At 39.6% G+C, this 16,751-nt stretch overlaps 1 protein-coding gene across 2 annotated transcripts in view; it reads left to right on the top strand.

The window, feature by feature from the left end:
- The window catches only part of Pdzrn4 (PDZ domain containing ring finger 4), a 336,579-nt gene that overhangs the window by 139,702 nt on the left and 180,126 nt on the right, over nucleotides 1-16,751 (top strand). The gene's annotated exons all lie outside the window — the stretch shown is intronic.

Here is a 16,751-nt window from a genome sequence, read left to right on the forward strand (position 1 = left end):
TCGCCTGGCTTCAAGAAGGCAAGAAAGAAGAGAACTGAGAGGAGAGGAGGGCTACAGTAACCTTTTATGGGTTATTAACACATAGCAACCCCCCCCCCAAGTTCGTATAGTGGGGGCCTTTCTAAGCATTCTCCCTTAGTTGAACGAAGCTCGGTTAGACTAACAACTACCCATCTTCCCCCTGGTGTCAATCTCTTGGTTTGTGCAGTCCTTTGCTAAGAACTTAACAGGCTGCATAGTACAAGGCAACGAGGGCAGACTCCGCTAAGGCCACCAGATCTGGCTTCGAATCACGCCGCTCCTGTTTAACCACTAGGGCATCCTGAGTTGTACTCAGTTTCCTGCAAAAACAACCAAACAAAAAACCAGTAACACCAGAAGTAATATCATCAGACTTGGGTCTTGGTCTATACCTCAAGAAGCCATCCATGCTCAGCTATCTATTCTTGAAAACCAATTAAAACAGCAAAATTAATAGTAAACAAAAAAATATCAGAAAAAAAAATGTCTTCAATGTAACCAAATTGAAAAGGGGAAAAAAGAGATCCAATGACTCCCTCAAATCTATCTTTTGGGTCCTTAAGTGAGATTAAAGTTTAAACAGAGGTCCAGGAAGATGCTTATCTAAGCAGTCTGGTCAAGATGTGATCTTGTCCTCCACTGAACGCCCATTGTCTGGGCTCCAGCCTCTCCAGCAAAAGTCTAACAAGTTGTTGGTACTGTGTGAAATCTCTTCCTGGGAGGCAAGTTCCCCCTCTGGCTGGCACCAAGTTTCCCACTTGTTCTTCTCCTCCTAGCATGAGATTGCTGGGGCTAATTCCAGCATCTCTGGGTGGTTCTCTCCTTCTACCACAATGTGGGTTCTGGGAATGGAATACAGGTCACTACCCTTGTGTTGAAAAAAACCTTTGCCAAATGAACCATCCACTGGTCCAACTTACATCATGTTCTAAAGTGAAAAATTTGCTCTAGTAGAGGGAGCTAAACCATGAGCAAAATGTATAAATATGTAATAAATTATAGCAGAAATGGATATATGCTTTGGAGAGATAAGTGAATACATGGGTGTTTTTTGAGCCAAGAGATGAAGGAGGCTGGAGACATAGCCGGGCAGAGCCCTGGGGAGGGCTATTTTAGGAGAGAACACAGCAGGCAAGGGGAAGTGGGCACGTTATTGGCATTTTAAGGTCACTGCTCTAGAACAGAGTAAACAAAGAAAATGTAATAGCAAGCAGGTCAGGAAACTGACCAGAGCCAAAATGTGAAAGGTTTTGCAGGCCATTGTCAAGGCTTAGGCTTTCACTCTAATTGAAAAGAAAGCCATTGCGGGTTTGGAAGAACCTGTTGTGATAAAAAAAACACCTTTTATCTCCTTGATTGCTCTTTTGAGACTCGCTGTAGGGAAACAAAAGCCCAAGCAGGAAAACACTTAAGAAACTATTTCAGTCCGGTAGGTGAGAAATTACCAAGTGGTAGTGTGTGAAGTTCAGAGACAAGTTTAGCTCTTGGATATCTCTGGGAGACAGAGCCAGGTTGTATCAGATCGCATGCTGTATCTGTGAGACAAGTGACAGACATCTGTAGGAAGTTTCATAATTGGGAACTTGAAAGGATCAAATTTCATTTCCTGATTTTATGCTACCTTAGTTGATGACCTTCAAATGTTAGACATCTCATAAAATATTTGTCTATTTCTTGAGCTACTATAAAATTTCTAAGAGCAAGGTGAGCTACTGTTCACTCATATGCACTCAGTATTTTCTCTCTCTATGGTAACTAGCAAATATTGATGACTGGTTAGCTGATTGTGTAAGGCTCATCAATGATAGTGAACATACTTTTCCTAACGTTAGCTGTGATGACTGATTTAATTTAATGTTATAGTCATAGATTCCTAAATGTCTCTGGAGATATTCAAGATTATATGAAAACATACAGGAAAATGCTTGTTTATGCTAAGTGTTTTGACTGCTTTAAAAATTCTTAGATCTAAGATGCAGTGTATATATTGAAGAGTCTGGGATAGGATTTTAAACAAAACCATAAATGAGAAAATCAATACATTCCTAAAAACAGCAACGTCTAATTACAAACCATTGTAGCTAAATTAATGTTTGGAGTTTGTTGGTTAGGAGTGTGTGTGTGTGTGTGTGTGTGTGTGTCGCTTCTGTATGTGACTGTTCACATGTCCACGTGTGTGGACAGAGGTCAACATTGGGATCTTCCTCAGCTACTCTTTGTTGTTTTTACCAGCATTGAGAATGGACCATAACTATACAAAGAAGCCCACTTTAGCAGTTTTATTAAGAGAACAGGGAAAGGTGGAAAGTGAGCAGGCATTCGGGAGAGAGGTGTGGAGGGAACGGGGGAGGGAAGAGGTGGAGTCTGGTTTTAAGGATAATCTCCTGCATGCATATAGGGGCTTACATAGCCACATCACACATGCGCATAGATTATGTGGCCATGCTGTGCAAAGATTACTAGGACATAAGGCCCTTGGGGTGACTGGGCATTTTGCCTGAATGCAGACAGCACATACGCATGTACTCAGGAAATTCTGACATCTGGGATGACTAAACATTCTGCCTGACTACTGACAATGCACTCATGTCGTGGGACCCTGGAAGCAGCTAAGAGGATGCTGGAAATGATAACACTCTTCACCTTATTTTTTGAGACATGGTCTCTCTCTGAACCTGGAGCTCACCATTTCAACCAGTCCGGCTGACTAGCAAGCACAGTAAGGCTCCAGCTAGTCTCTGCCTGTACACTACTGGGATTAAAGGCTCATGCCACCACACCTAGCTTTTGTCCATGGGTTCTACGGATCTGAACTAAGATCTGCAGCAAGCACTTTTACCGACCGACATGGTCATCTCCCCAGCCCCTGAGTTAATGTCTTACACAGTAAAAACAAATCTTGTTTTGTTACTAAAATCTTTTAAAAACATCCTGTAGGCTTTGAAGTCAAACCAAATGAAGCTCTTGAATTTTGAACAAAATCATGTAAAGATGTAAACATCTTTCCCATCCAGTCCAGAAGTAACGGTTTAATTAGCTTGGTTTTTACAGTGGTGGTAATGAACCCAAGGTTTCCAATATGGGAGGTAAGAACTGAGCCATATCCCTAATTGCATCCCTGATCTAGAATTTATAGATGAAGACAGTTAATGATTCTGGAGGGGTTAAACTCGTATCTACTGGCAGCTGTCATTGTGGTCCACTTAACATGTTTATGTATTGACTTTAATCAGATATTCTTAATATTCATGAACTTTAGAGACTATCTGGTGTAATACAGCCAATACAGTAATAGTATAGCTGTAATTTTACAAATAATGGGATTTGAATGCTAAGGGAGAGCCTTGACTTTTTTTTATAATATCCCATGATCTCAGGTCTCCATACACTATTCCTAGGTCATGAACTGTGACCTATAACAATTAAGTCCTCCTTAGCTGGTGCCTTTTGTGTTAGACACACAGAAACCCAATAGAACCCTATCTTCACCTGGAAGTGTTCTATAAAACACAGAATACAACCATCCCATTCTCCATTAATCCAAGTGTAAAAGTAACTCAGTTCTAAGGACTTTCGAACCTTAGCAGTATTTTATAGTACATGCTCAAAAATCCCCATAGATTATTATAACATTTTTATTATTAAGCCTTTGAGAATAAAATAAGATGTATTTTGATAATATTCAACCCTCCTACCCCCTAAAGCCTCCCAGATTCCACCCTCACTTTTTTTAAACTCTCCCAACTTCATATCTCCTCCTCTTCCTCCTCCTCTTCCTCCTCCTCCTTCTGTTCTTCCTCCTCCTCCCTTTGAGTCTAATTTGTTCTTCTCATATACTCCTGGATGTGCATAGTTAACTTACTAGGGGCCATAATCCTCAAAGAAAACTGACTCTACCTGCCCCCAAAGCCACCGTCTGTCAATAGCGTCTCCCTTGGGAGTAGGTATTTTCAGGAAGCTTGTGAACTCCTCCCTCCACACTGGAGTGTTGATTGGCTTGATCTTGTTCAGGAAACCACTGTTGCTGTGAGATCACGAGCACAGCTGTCCTGTCATATCCAGGAGACACTATTTTGTTCTGGTTCTCCCCCAAACTCCGATTCTTACCATCTTTCCACCCCTTCTTCCATGATGGCTCCTGAGCCTGAGCAAGAGACTGGGACAATGACATAGATGTCCCATTTGAGGCTGAACACTAACTCTCTTGCGCTTTGACCAGTTGTAAGTTTCTGTATTGATCACTGTTCACTGCATAATGAAAGCTCTCTGGTGAGGAGACTGACTGTTGTGAAAATTAACAGCAAATGCCAACAATTCAGTCTTTATTATGGCTGCTGTGTTTAAGGAACAAGTAGTAAATCTTTGGTAGATGCCTGAGATCGAACCTCGTTTTTTATTTGATGACAGTGGCAATTGTAATAATGTTATTTTGTAATGACAAATTTTATTTTCATCACTGATATCTAGCTATTTATTAGACTTTAAGAGCAAGGATAATTAAACATTACTACTCAGAAGAGTTGCTCGTGTTATTTATAGCCAAAAAGAGTATTAAAAAAAAACAAAACTTTTTATATTCAAATAGATGTTAATTCTTGCTTCATTAACTATAGACTAGGACATTTGTCTTGATGCCTCAGCTGCACCATCTCATTTCCCAAGTGTCTAAGGCAGCCCCCGTGTCGCTGCTATTTTATTTTGTTTTGTTCTCCGCCCCAAGACAACTCACCTGACGTCCAAATGGTAAGAAGCAACTGGACGGTATTTTCAGAAGGCGTTGTGCCCCATGTTCTCCATCATATAATATAGGTTCTGTCTTAGTAGCCTGGTGCTGGTGAAGAAATTCTAAACAAACAAAGAGAAAAGTTTTCTGGATATTTCTGAGCCAATGATACATGGTGTTCGGATCATTCATGTCCTTTTAATTGGGCTACCGTGTCATTATCCCATCAACATTTGACACACTGTTAAATTCCAGTGTGTTTTCTGATGAGAATATTGTTAACAATGGCCTTCCATACTGAGGTTTTTGCCAGCCCCTGTGGTGCAAGCAATTTTAGATGCTAGTAAAATGAAATAGCTAATGCAAACAGCTTGGCAATAGTATTTATTGTCTTTTACTTTAAAACAAAGAACAAAGATGCCATGGATAGTCTTATTTTTCCTAATTCTAGACATAAATCACAGAGGCAGGAGAAAATATGATTCCATTTTGAACAATAAAACAAACTTTGCAAGTTCTACACAGTACTGGAATTATGGGCTCTCGCCACTATTATATGTATAGTTTGGAGCATTGTAGGAATATTGCTACTTACACCTCTTCTGAGGTGCAAAGACTGTTCCTTATTAAGATTGCACACCTATATGCTCCATACTTTTATGTTCCTACCTACTATGTCACTCTCACGCTTGATGGACATTTATTTGGATAATGTCTGGAAGTAAAGCATCACCCCTTCTCCGGGCAGATTAAGGAGAGAGCACTCTGTCAGTGCCTGGCAGGTGTAAATTCTTTAATGTATGAGCAGTGTATGAAAATACACATCAATGTGGAGAACCCCAAGCAGACTGAGAGGCTGCCATGAGCAATTTTTAAAAAGTGTGAGTTATTTGGTTCCTCTGCAGAGGAACAACTCTGTAGGCATAAATTTGTGAATGGGACTTGACAACCTGAACAAGCCCTGATTGCTCTCGAAATGTGATGTATGCCCAACATGTGACATGGACTTTCTGTTCACCTGCACTCTGCAGGAAATGGAGCTACCATACTCTGGCATGGTAACAGGGGACATCTTGAGCCACATTACTGAGGTACTTGCCAAAAAGAAATTAAAAAGTCTTACAACGTGGAACTTTTGAAGTGACTTGCCAAAGTATGTTTTCTTGTGGACCCTCTCCACTCACTATTCCCAACAATTTCTTGACCACCTAAATGTGAAAAGATATATTAAAGTCTGGCATGTGCATTCCCAGTTTTGTCACTAACTTATACGTTCTAATATTGTAAGGTTGTTTTTTCTGTAGTTGGCCCCAGGTTCCTTGAACAATCTTTAGTAATGAAATAAGCGTCTCCCTGGTGTGAGCTCGGTGACTTCAGCCAGAGTGCCTGATTGACGAGTCAGTTCTAATTGAATAAGTGTCAAGGTCAACAGCCAACAAGTGATGAAGATGAGGAACCCTGGAGTAGTGTTTGTTTCAAATCCCATTATATGTTTTTAGGAGCCCAGAGCTTAAGGGGGAAATGTAAAATTGAAAAAAAAAAAAACCCAGAAAATAGTAGTAAAGCTATATACTGTGGGTATGAAATTGAAAACATGGTTATTTTTATAGTTTTAATAGAAGTAGCCACATAAAATATACCACTATCAGAGTTCTTGTACATTCAATATTTTGCACAGATTAAAATATAAGTATGTCCTAAGTATTCTGCTGTAAATCGGGAGGGAAACGAAGGCTTAGCTCCTGTCACTCATTGACCTAGGGCTTTCTGCTGATATTTCCCTAGGGCCCTGTCCCAGAGAAACAGTTGGGGTACTTATTGGGGTTCAAATCAACATCTGAAACAAATGCTACTTAAAACCTGCATATATCTATTCATCTCGGTAATTTGTTTTTCATATAGATATATTTCAGTTGCATTTCATTTAAAATGTCCATTCATCTTTATCATGATGAAGCTTACTAAAGAGTCAAAAATTACTCTTTAAGACATTTACACAGAGTTTTCCATGTTCCCAAAATATTCAGTGCTCATTCCTCCAATCGACCTGGTTGCACATTCTTCCTATCAGAGTCCTCTCCTTTCTGCTACACCTTAAATGTCTTGGAAGTTATCATTCAAGAATTATCACCTACTGAATCCTACGGAAGTAGTTATGAGACTAACAGTGCATGGCTGGAGGATCTAGAAGAGCAGGAAGCCTGCCCAGGGCTTTCACAAAGTTCTTGATGAAATCTGTGTGGTTTCTAGTGGGCACTCATTATTACATGTGGTTTTGTCACAAAGCTACAAATGATGTGGCTCAGATCATATAGAATGAGTTCTTTGTCTAAGTTTATTGTGAGTTTACAATGAGACAGGACTATGTTCTGAGCCACTACATTCTACCCATATTCTCAAACATCAGTCATTCATTTAGAAAGACTTGCTGGGTGTCCGCCTTGTACCAGGCATCAGTGTGTGTTTAGTGTTGTAACACTAGGGTGATGTTTCTACTATCATTAGTACCTATGGTGGTGGACAGAGTTCCTGCTCCACTAAATCTCTCCATTTCTTTTCACTTCATAGAGGTGCTATTCCCAGTTTATAAATACCAGATACCAAGCAGGGAATATTTAGAAGTAGTATCTTCCTCTCTCTTAAGTCATGTATTTCATATAATGCCTAACAATAGACTTTGTTGCCTAATAATAATTTCCTCTGTGAATATTATAATTAGTCAGAAGCTAATAAATGCTTGTTGAATAAGTGCATAGATGTTAATTTTATTGAAAAGGATTACTCTGTTTTCATGGGTAGGTGTAACTGCTCTGTAAACTGATTACGTATAATAAGTACATATTTGAAAAACTGAATGGTAGGATGCTGACTTTTAAAAGCATACAGTCTGCTTTCTAATCAGAAACATTTTCTTTTGTTCTCACAACTCAAAGTATACCCACTTCTGCCAGGGTCCCAGAGCATCATGTTACTATACTATCAGTTTTACATTCACGACTCATCATTTAACCTTTAGGTACAGAATAGGTAAACCTCTACTGTGATTCCTTTAACAACTATAATCTCTGTGAAATCGGAGGCAAATCATGTGCTTCTCACACACCCCAAATGCAAACATGCCAACCCCTGGGATAAGGTGACCGATGCAGATGGGTCTGTCCACAGTCAGAGATGTGGAAAGGTAAGGCAGCTGCTCTGCCATTCCAAGGCTGTTTGATGGGTGTTAGGGTGGGAATGGTTCTCCACCTCCCTCAGCTCCAGCTCTGGGACTTTGTCATTCTTTGTTTCTGAAGATGGTTAGCAGTGTCTGTCATGACATAGTTTTCTTTGCTGGCTTGCAACATGTAGACTTTTAGATCAGAAGTTGTGTTCCATTTTTGTATATTTCTGCCTTTTCCAGTGCTAGCTGGAAATAAAATATGCATGTTGACAATTTCACTGACACTCAGTTCTGTGAATCTTATTGGTGTCCACTACTTTACACAAGGGTCACATCCAAAAATACCTTTGATATAAACCCTTGACTATCTTGGGCTTCTGTTGTGAAAACAGTAGATTCTTAATCCTGCCAGAAGATTCATTGTTCATGGGAAGCCTGGGAGCACATCAATCTCATATGTCTGAATAGTACACAAAGGTACCCCTTCAGGCTTTTCTAAGATTCTTAGTATGAGATTTATTGGCGCAGCTTTCCCTCTTGGTCTGCACCAAGCTATCTTGGTAGTAGTCATTCACTCAGAGGCATTCTCTTAGCATCCCATGTTTCATGGAAAGGATAAGAATTTTCAGTAACCGTTCATTTCTATTTCTCTTGTGTTTAACAGTCTTTAGATTCTTATATGAGTTATTCTTTAATCTTTTGACTATTTCTATAATGTCTAAGAAGAAACCAGAAAGAAATTTCAATACTTTGTTTGAAATGTTCTTGACTCATTTCTAAGTTACTTCTGCTCAAAGGCTACCAACGTCTGGCACTCTGTAACCATGACCACCTTCCTGAAAGCACTTACCTCACTTTCTAAAGCAGTCTTCCTGACAACTCTATCAAAGGCCATGTGAGAGTTCCCTAGAGGTGTGCTACACTTGAGCGAGTCTTTTGAGCACACACTGTTTCTAAGCTTCTCCCATGTTAGGGTGCCATCTACCAGCCAGGTGCCAATATCTCTAGTCTTCTTTCTAATTGCTACATTGCGAATATCCAAGCTGCAACAGCATTACAGTTGTCTTACTACTTGTGTGAGTCAAGAACCTAGGAACAACACTACTGGCTGTATAAGGACTTGCTTGCAGTCACAAAAACCCACTCCTAAGCTTGAATTAGTAGTTAATCCAAGCAACCCTTTATGGCATTTTTCTCTTATTTATATGCATGTAATCACTTAATTAGAAGATTTAGCATGGAGAAATTTTAATTTCCTGTATTTATCAAGAATAATTCTGAAAAATGGAAAACAGTTGATTTCTACATATTTTAAGACACAAGAAAAAATATGAAACATACTTAAGGTCAGCCTTATTATTTACTACTATTACTTCTTTTTTTATAAAGGGCCCTAATTAGAAAGCATTACAGTGTAATAGAACAGTATAATAGTATAATAGTATTTGGTTAGTTCCTTTCCTGATAGTGATTAGTTGTTCTTGCCCGTGTGAGGCAGTTTTAAAGTGGAATGTATAGTTTAATAGGCAACTAGAGTCTACTAGTGAGTAAACACTGCTTATATAAATGCCCCCTCTTTGGGGGAGTTTTTTAAATCCAGAGCTAAGAGTTGATTTTGATAAGTCTTTAATACCTTAAAGGAAGCAGGAGCCTAACCCTCAGGCTGCTGTGCCTCCTCCCTCTTCTAGATGCAGCTGTGACATGTAAGGTGTGTTCACTTTTGTCCTGTACTCCCCTTCCATCCCCTTCTCCATCCCCAAAACGGACACAGCAAAACTCCATGCTTGTAAATGACTGGAGAATGAGTTTATCTTTCTAAAGTAGTTTCTACCACTGTAACAAGCTGGAATCAAAATGGCCAGTCAGTAAGAAGCCAACTCCTATTAGCTTGCATTAAATTATTTTCACTTGGCAGATAAAATTGCCACTTTTCCATTCTCAATTAGCGTTTGGTTTAATAGGATTGAGAGGCAAGCTGGAGCCGGGGTGGATGCTGTATTTAATTGGCTTGAAAATCTAGTAACTTTTAATAGATCAAATTTTGAGAGTGTTCCAGAAACACTTGGAACATCTATATTTTGCTTTCCAGAGTAATCACAGTCTTAAAAGGAGAGACATTGCTGGTCAATAAGCACCTTTAAATTGTGCTGCTGTATTTTGGCTTTTATATCCTTATGGAACTTAGAAAGTTTGTATTAGGAAGTGGAACTTCATTCCTAAGCCTCTAGACTCTTTCCTCTTTTGCAAGTTGTTCTGCCTCTTGCAAGTACACCTTGTGGTAAGCCGTATACTCAAGTGTTGCTTCTAGGAAAGCAGGGACTATAGAGTAGTGCAGACATCAGAGTCACAACAAGTTCAAACCCCGTCTCAGCTGCCTACTGGCAAGATAACCTTGAACATGTAATTGAATTGCCAGGACAACGGGGATGATATGAAGCGTAGAGGTGTAAATATGTAATGTGCATGGTGATAGGTGCTCTGTAAATTTTGCCTGTTTTGCCATTAGGTTTTTCAATATGACACTAAATTTTAAAATATACTCACTTGGCCTTCATCCAAATTCCACAATTCACAGTGGAAATGGCTGAAAATGGTAGAGAGTTCGGCCCCCGTGGTGAGCCTACTACTAATATGCTCCTAGTCCCAAAATGCCCTCTAAGTCTTTGTCTTCATATCCATAGATTAGTATGCTCTCAACCCTCACCAGAATAAGGCTTCTTTCTGCAATACATGGTAATTAAACCAGAAACTCACAACTGGCCAAAGTACAGAGAATAGGACACCGTATGGAGTGCTCAGCCACAAGTGGGTCATCTATACTGTATCCTATTGTATTTTGAATGAGAATGCTCCCCATGGGCTCATTCTTTTAAATACTTTGTCCCCAGTTGGTGGCACTGTTTGGGAAAGTTGTAGAACTTTTAATATGTGGAACTTTTCTGGAAGAATACACAACTAGGGGAGGGCTTGAGGGTTGACCTCCCCTCCTCTCACCAGTTCTTGGTCTCTGCTTCCTATGTGTGGCTGAGATGTGAGCTCAGCTTCTTGCTACTGCTGCTTGCCTGATGCTGCCATGCTGTCCCCACAACTATGGACGATAGCATCTGGGACTATAAGCCAAAACAAAGTCTTATATGTTGCTTTGGTGATGGAATTTTATCACAACAACAGAAAAGTTACTAATTCTGTCTGTGTGTGTGTCTGTATGTCTCTGTCTCTCTGTCTCTCTCTCTGTCTCTCTCTCTGTCTCTCTCTCTGTCTCTCTCTCTGTCTCTCTGTCTCTCTCTCTCTCTCTCTCTCTCTCTCTCTCTCTCTCTCTCTCTCTCTCTCTCTCTCTTTCACTTAGGGATCATCACAGAAGGGCCATAAAGATTTGAAGAGCCATGGGTAGTGAAAGGCTACTGTGAAGCAATGTCTTCTTTACATGACAGGGCAATCTCACATATGAACTCTCAGACCTGTATAAAGTGAAGTCAGCCAAAACTGTTGTATGCATGGGTAAGGGACACACAGAGCTCTAGCTGAGGAACTACTGGCTATTGGTGGCTGCTAGGGAAAGGAGACACAGTTTCCTTCAGAGATGTGACTCTTGGAAGGTTATCCATGCTCTGGTGACTGGGTACACACCCAAGAATACACTGGTATTCAGTGGCTTTCACAAAAAGAGTTAGAAAGGAAAGGGGGTAGAGAGATTGGAAGGAGCTGGAAAGGAGGAAATAGACAGGGGGGTTTGATTAAAATACATTATAGACATATATGAAATAATGAAACAATAAACTCAAGCTTTAAATTAAGTTACATAGAACTTTCCCAGGTGACTGGGAAACTGTGTAATTTGCTACAGATGTCATTATGGAGATGGATAGGGCAATCCTTAGACTAAGACAGTGGCTAGTGACAAATAAATGGGTCAGTTTGGAAGAAAAGGAAGGGAGACGAGGCATAAGGGAAAGGTTGTGATTTGTCCTTTCCTTTCTAAGAGAAAACACCTTGAAGGTGTGACCAGATCAAGTCATAATCATGGCTGCACAGTGTGTCTTCATGTGTTCTGGACTAAATCAAAGACTGCAATGACTTACAAATGACATAAGCTATAACATCTGTTTAATAAACTTTTATGGTTTGATTAGATAACTAATGTCATACTCCACTTTAGCTTCTGTTATAAATAAGTTAATATACAAGAATTCATATCAGAATTCATGTAAGTACCTGATACATACTAGATGTTTGGTGTTGGGGGCTACGTGAATCATGGACCAAATTATTTGAAAAATCTTTTAGCGACATGGTTGTATTTTGCCAGTTTGACACAAACCTAGGGTCATCTGTGAAGAAGGAACCTCAGCTAAGAAAATGCCTACATCAAAGAAGGAACCTCAGGTAAGAAAATGCCTGCATCAAATTGGCCTGTAAGCAAGTCCATATAGCATTTTCTTGAGTGATGATTGACATGAAATGGTGCAGACTGCTGTGAGCAGTGCCATCCATGGGCATGTGGTCCTGGGTTTTATAAAAAAAAAAAAAAAAAAGGGTGCTGAGTAAGCCTAGGGGTTAGTAAGCAACATTCCTCTCCTCCATGACTTCTGCTTCAGTATCTGCCTTGAGCTCCTGCCCCAAGTTCCCTTCATTGATGGACTGTATGATAGGAGGTTAAATAAACTCTTTCTTTCCCAATACTGCTTTTGGTCATCGTTTTATGACAGCAATAGAAATCCAAGCTACGATACTTAGTAGGAAATCTAATGTGATTTCATTAGCATGAATTCAAAAAATCATTTTTCAACTACCTGCACAAACATGTCCATAAAATAATCTAGTTTATAAATTAAGCAGACATCTTCCAGTGCTTCTGCTTAATCTGTTATTCTGAAGGACTGAGTCAGTGGGTTTTTAAGAAACAGTGGAAAGACAAGATGAGAAAGATGGGAAGCTCTAAACTGAATTGTTTATTATATGTAGAAGAGTATGCAGTTAAAAATCTTATCTTAGATTTTCATATTTTGATACTGTAAAATTTACTAATTAAATGTCTTTATGACTTCTGCAAATAATTTATGGTCATTATCTAATACAATGAATAAGTTATAAAAAGGAATCAAGAAAAAAGCATGCATGGTCATTGGGAAGTAATGATGGCTAACACACACTATATGCAAACACTCACACACCCACACCCACACATATGATAAAAGAATATGGTAATTCATATTACCTTGTCCTTATTACTCCTTCCATGTTTACTAACTTACTACAGTTTTGTTCACTTTTTTAGCATAATCACTGAAAATTTTGCAGATAGGAGCTTTAAAGTTATTCCAACCCATAGTATTGTCCATTTAAAAAGGAGAAAGGAAAAAGAAGCAACTCTCCCCATAGCTCTTTCTTAATTGTTCTAGAAGATTTAGAGGAAAATACAGTTCATCCTGTTGAGTCAAAGTTATGCCCTCTTTGCCTTTTAAAGATGGCCCCTTGGCCTATACAAAAGCACGGAAACACAGATGTGTGTGCATGTGTGTCCACAACAGCACGTGCATGGGTGTATCAACATTGTCCTGCCCCTGCCTTCTGAAAAACGTCATTCTTTAAACTTAGCTGTTACATAACATTTAAGGAGCTAGTGGAGCCGCCCTCAGTTCATATCAGCTCCTGCATACCTCACTCAGGTTCTGGTTCATGAGCTGGAGAGGAACACACAAATGCATTCTCTTTGTTTCTGTAGCTTCTAAATTTGCAGCTTCTTTGTGGCTTTTTCCTCCCCGGTGTGCATTTAACTTAAGCTTGACAGAAAACATGGATGGATTTTGTAATAGACGCTATTTGGTACTTAAATCCCACAAAGGCATTTTTGGATAGGCTGATATCAGCAAAATTTTAGTGGGTGGTGAGGGACTGATGCAGAAAATATGTAATTGGCCTCTGTGTAAAATAGTCCACTAATGCTGTCCTGAAGGAGCTTTGGCTTCGTCTGAATCAGAGGAATTTGTGGTAAGTGATTTGTAGCCCATTGGAGGCACCACCAAGGGGGCATTTTGGGCAGAAGGCATACTTTCGAATAGAAGACCTCCTGGGGCTTCGGAGCTTTTACTTCCATATGAAAATACACAACATATGCTCGGTTTTTGTTCTGGGACTGCCATCGAGCCTTAAAATGTTTTTAGCTTTCAGTTGGGGGAGAATGAGAGGTTAGAGATGGGATGCAGGCAGGGGAGAGGATGCCAGAAAATTGCCCCATGCATCCCTTTGTATCACACAACACTCCTCCACTGGAATCTAGTCTAGTCCTCAGCAGCAAACCTTCTCACTTAGACGTCTCACCTGTCCTATAAAAGTGCCCATCAGAGCAGGCATTGGTTTGCAGCCATGCAAGGGTGTTGTTTATAAAAATGTTCAAGAAGTTAAGATTGTTCTGGAGAACTAACCTACCTGGACACATTCCAGCCTCATTGGATTGAATTTTTTTTTCTTCCTCTGTGTTCTCTGCATTTTGAGATTTCTCTGAATCCTGACTTCCATTCATCATTTTTATCGTATTCTTAAAATGTGGATAATATATTGTAGCAAGAGTTTTCACGGAGTCAAGAAGGAAGCATTTTTAAAAACCTTTCCCAATAATTTAAATGTGTGATTTCCAAAGAGGTAGCTAGCCACAGGGACATTTATTCGCAGTAAAAATTCACCCACTCGCATTTCCGCATCTCTTGTTCTATTTCCCTTGCTCTGTTTGCTAGGTAAATTAAAAACATCCATGAAGGTGCGCGCTACCACCAACATTTTGCACAGCAGTAAAAATATCACTTCAGGAAAGGTGTGATGAATGGCTGCTGAGCCTGGAAGGGAGCTGTTTGAACCTGAGTTTCTTCCCAGCATCTATAATAAGATACTTCAGTTTTCTTCCATATTTGCCCTCATATTGGGCTCTGTACTAAATTTACCATTTTTATTGCATGTGGTTTTTAATGCTTGTATTGTGGTTTGAAGATTGAGAAGTTGGAAGCCTAGCCCCATGTGTCTAGAGGCAGGGTCTTTAACAAATTAGAAAATTATGTTAGAGTATGTTTTCCTAGGTGAAAGAAACCTGGTCAAGCAGAGTCCTACATAGAATGCTCTCTTTCTGATGAGATGCAGCCAGAAAGTGCATTGCCAGAACCTGAACCATGCATGCCCTTTGGATTTCCAGGCTTAAAAACCAGGAGCCAAAAGTCATCTGTTCTTTCAAGAGTAGCCTGCCTCGGGTGTTCCATGACAGTCATGAATAGCTGACTAACACAATCTCTCTCCTTGAGTTCATCAACCATTTTTAAGAAAAGTCAAAGTCCTCCTTAGAATCATCCTTCCTTGCTGATCTGTCTTTCCGGAGCAGAGGCTGCCCCCAGAGGGCTTTCTGCAGCCATCTTACTTTGTCATGCAACTGCCGTTCCTACACCCACTATACTGATGATGGCTTCTGCTCATTGCCCACCTTGCTTACAGTATCTTTCCTATGAATTAATCACTCTGGTGTTTCCAGTGTTTAGATTGTCTCCAACACAAACCAAGCTACGTTATCTGTAAGGTGATGTTCAACATCTATAGACCATTCCTCAAAGACTAAAGCCTGTCACCCTTATCCCACCTCCCTGTTATCCACTCTGTATTGACTTCATTGCAAAGAATTATTGTAAGGCAGGAAAAGCCATTAGTAAGAGCGGAAGTAGAGTGGTGGGTTGAGCCATTTTTCCATTTACCTCAACAATTGTTTGACACAATACTTCCTGCAAGGCCTGTGTGATGGGGAAAGTATACTGGGATTATTTGGAAAAAAATCATCACAGGAGGTTCTTATATGCATACAAATCCTTGAGGAGAAATATGATTCATGATTTTTTGATGTAGAGAATTTTAAATTCTAACAGGTCTAGAATATACCTTTGATAGGATATATAGACAAATACACAGGAAATAGAACAGAGTTTTGAGATATTATAAAGAAGTATATAGACAAATCACACAAAATTTTGAATTAACACTTCAAACTGAGCAGGCTTGAGATTAATTTTCTGATTGTAATGGTATTAGCTACAGGTCTCCTGAAATATTAGTGAAGTTTAGTGCTAGCACGACTTAATCATTCAAAAATTGGTGGTTGCTTTTATAAATAAGGCGTCACTAAGAATGCAGCGTCAATCAAAATATACACCAGGAGATAGACAAATAGGTGAACTGCAGCCAGTCGTCTGTGCCAGGGAGGGAGGAATAGTGTAGCCTCTCTGGGGAACTTGGGAGATTACAAAGTGCACTCTCCAGAACTTTGCATCCTCTTGGAGAATGACAGTTTAACTAATGTGGTCATTAGCACCCTGACTGCCAGCCCATACCACATGAGGAAACTTTAAAACAAGGTGGTGCCTGGGTCCTACTCCTGGATTTTCAGCTTTTGTGAGTCTAAGACATTATTGATCTTTTAAAAATAGTACCATATCTAGGCCAGGCATGCTTTTAATCCCAGCACTTGAGAGGCAGAGGCAGGCAGACTTCTGTGAGTTCCAGGCTAGCCTGGATTGCAAACTAAGTTCAAGGACAGGTAGGACTGTTACACAGAGAAACTTTGTTTCAAAAAAAAAAAAAAAAAAAAACAAAAACAAAAGCAAAATAATCCCATATTTAAAAAAATCTTTGCCATGCCATGTGTTGATGATTGCTGTATTTGAGAACTAGACATAAGGTTTCATTGTGCTATTTTCTTTACTTCTGTTTTTGAGACACTCTAAAATTTAAAAAAAAAGGTTTTAAGGAAAGAACAAATGTTCACCTCAGTTACTTAGATGCATGTCAACATTGAGACTCATTGATGCTGGTTGAGAGAGA

This window comes from Peromyscus californicus, unplaced genomic scaffold (genome assembly GCF_007827085.1).
Source record: "Peromyscus californicus insignis strain IS unplaced genomic scaffold, ASM782708v3 Scaffold_20__1_contigs__length_68692818, whole genome shotgun sequence".
Taxonomy (NCBI): Eukaryota; Metazoa; Chordata; class Mammalia; order Rodentia; family Cricetidae; genus Peromyscus; species Peromyscus californicus.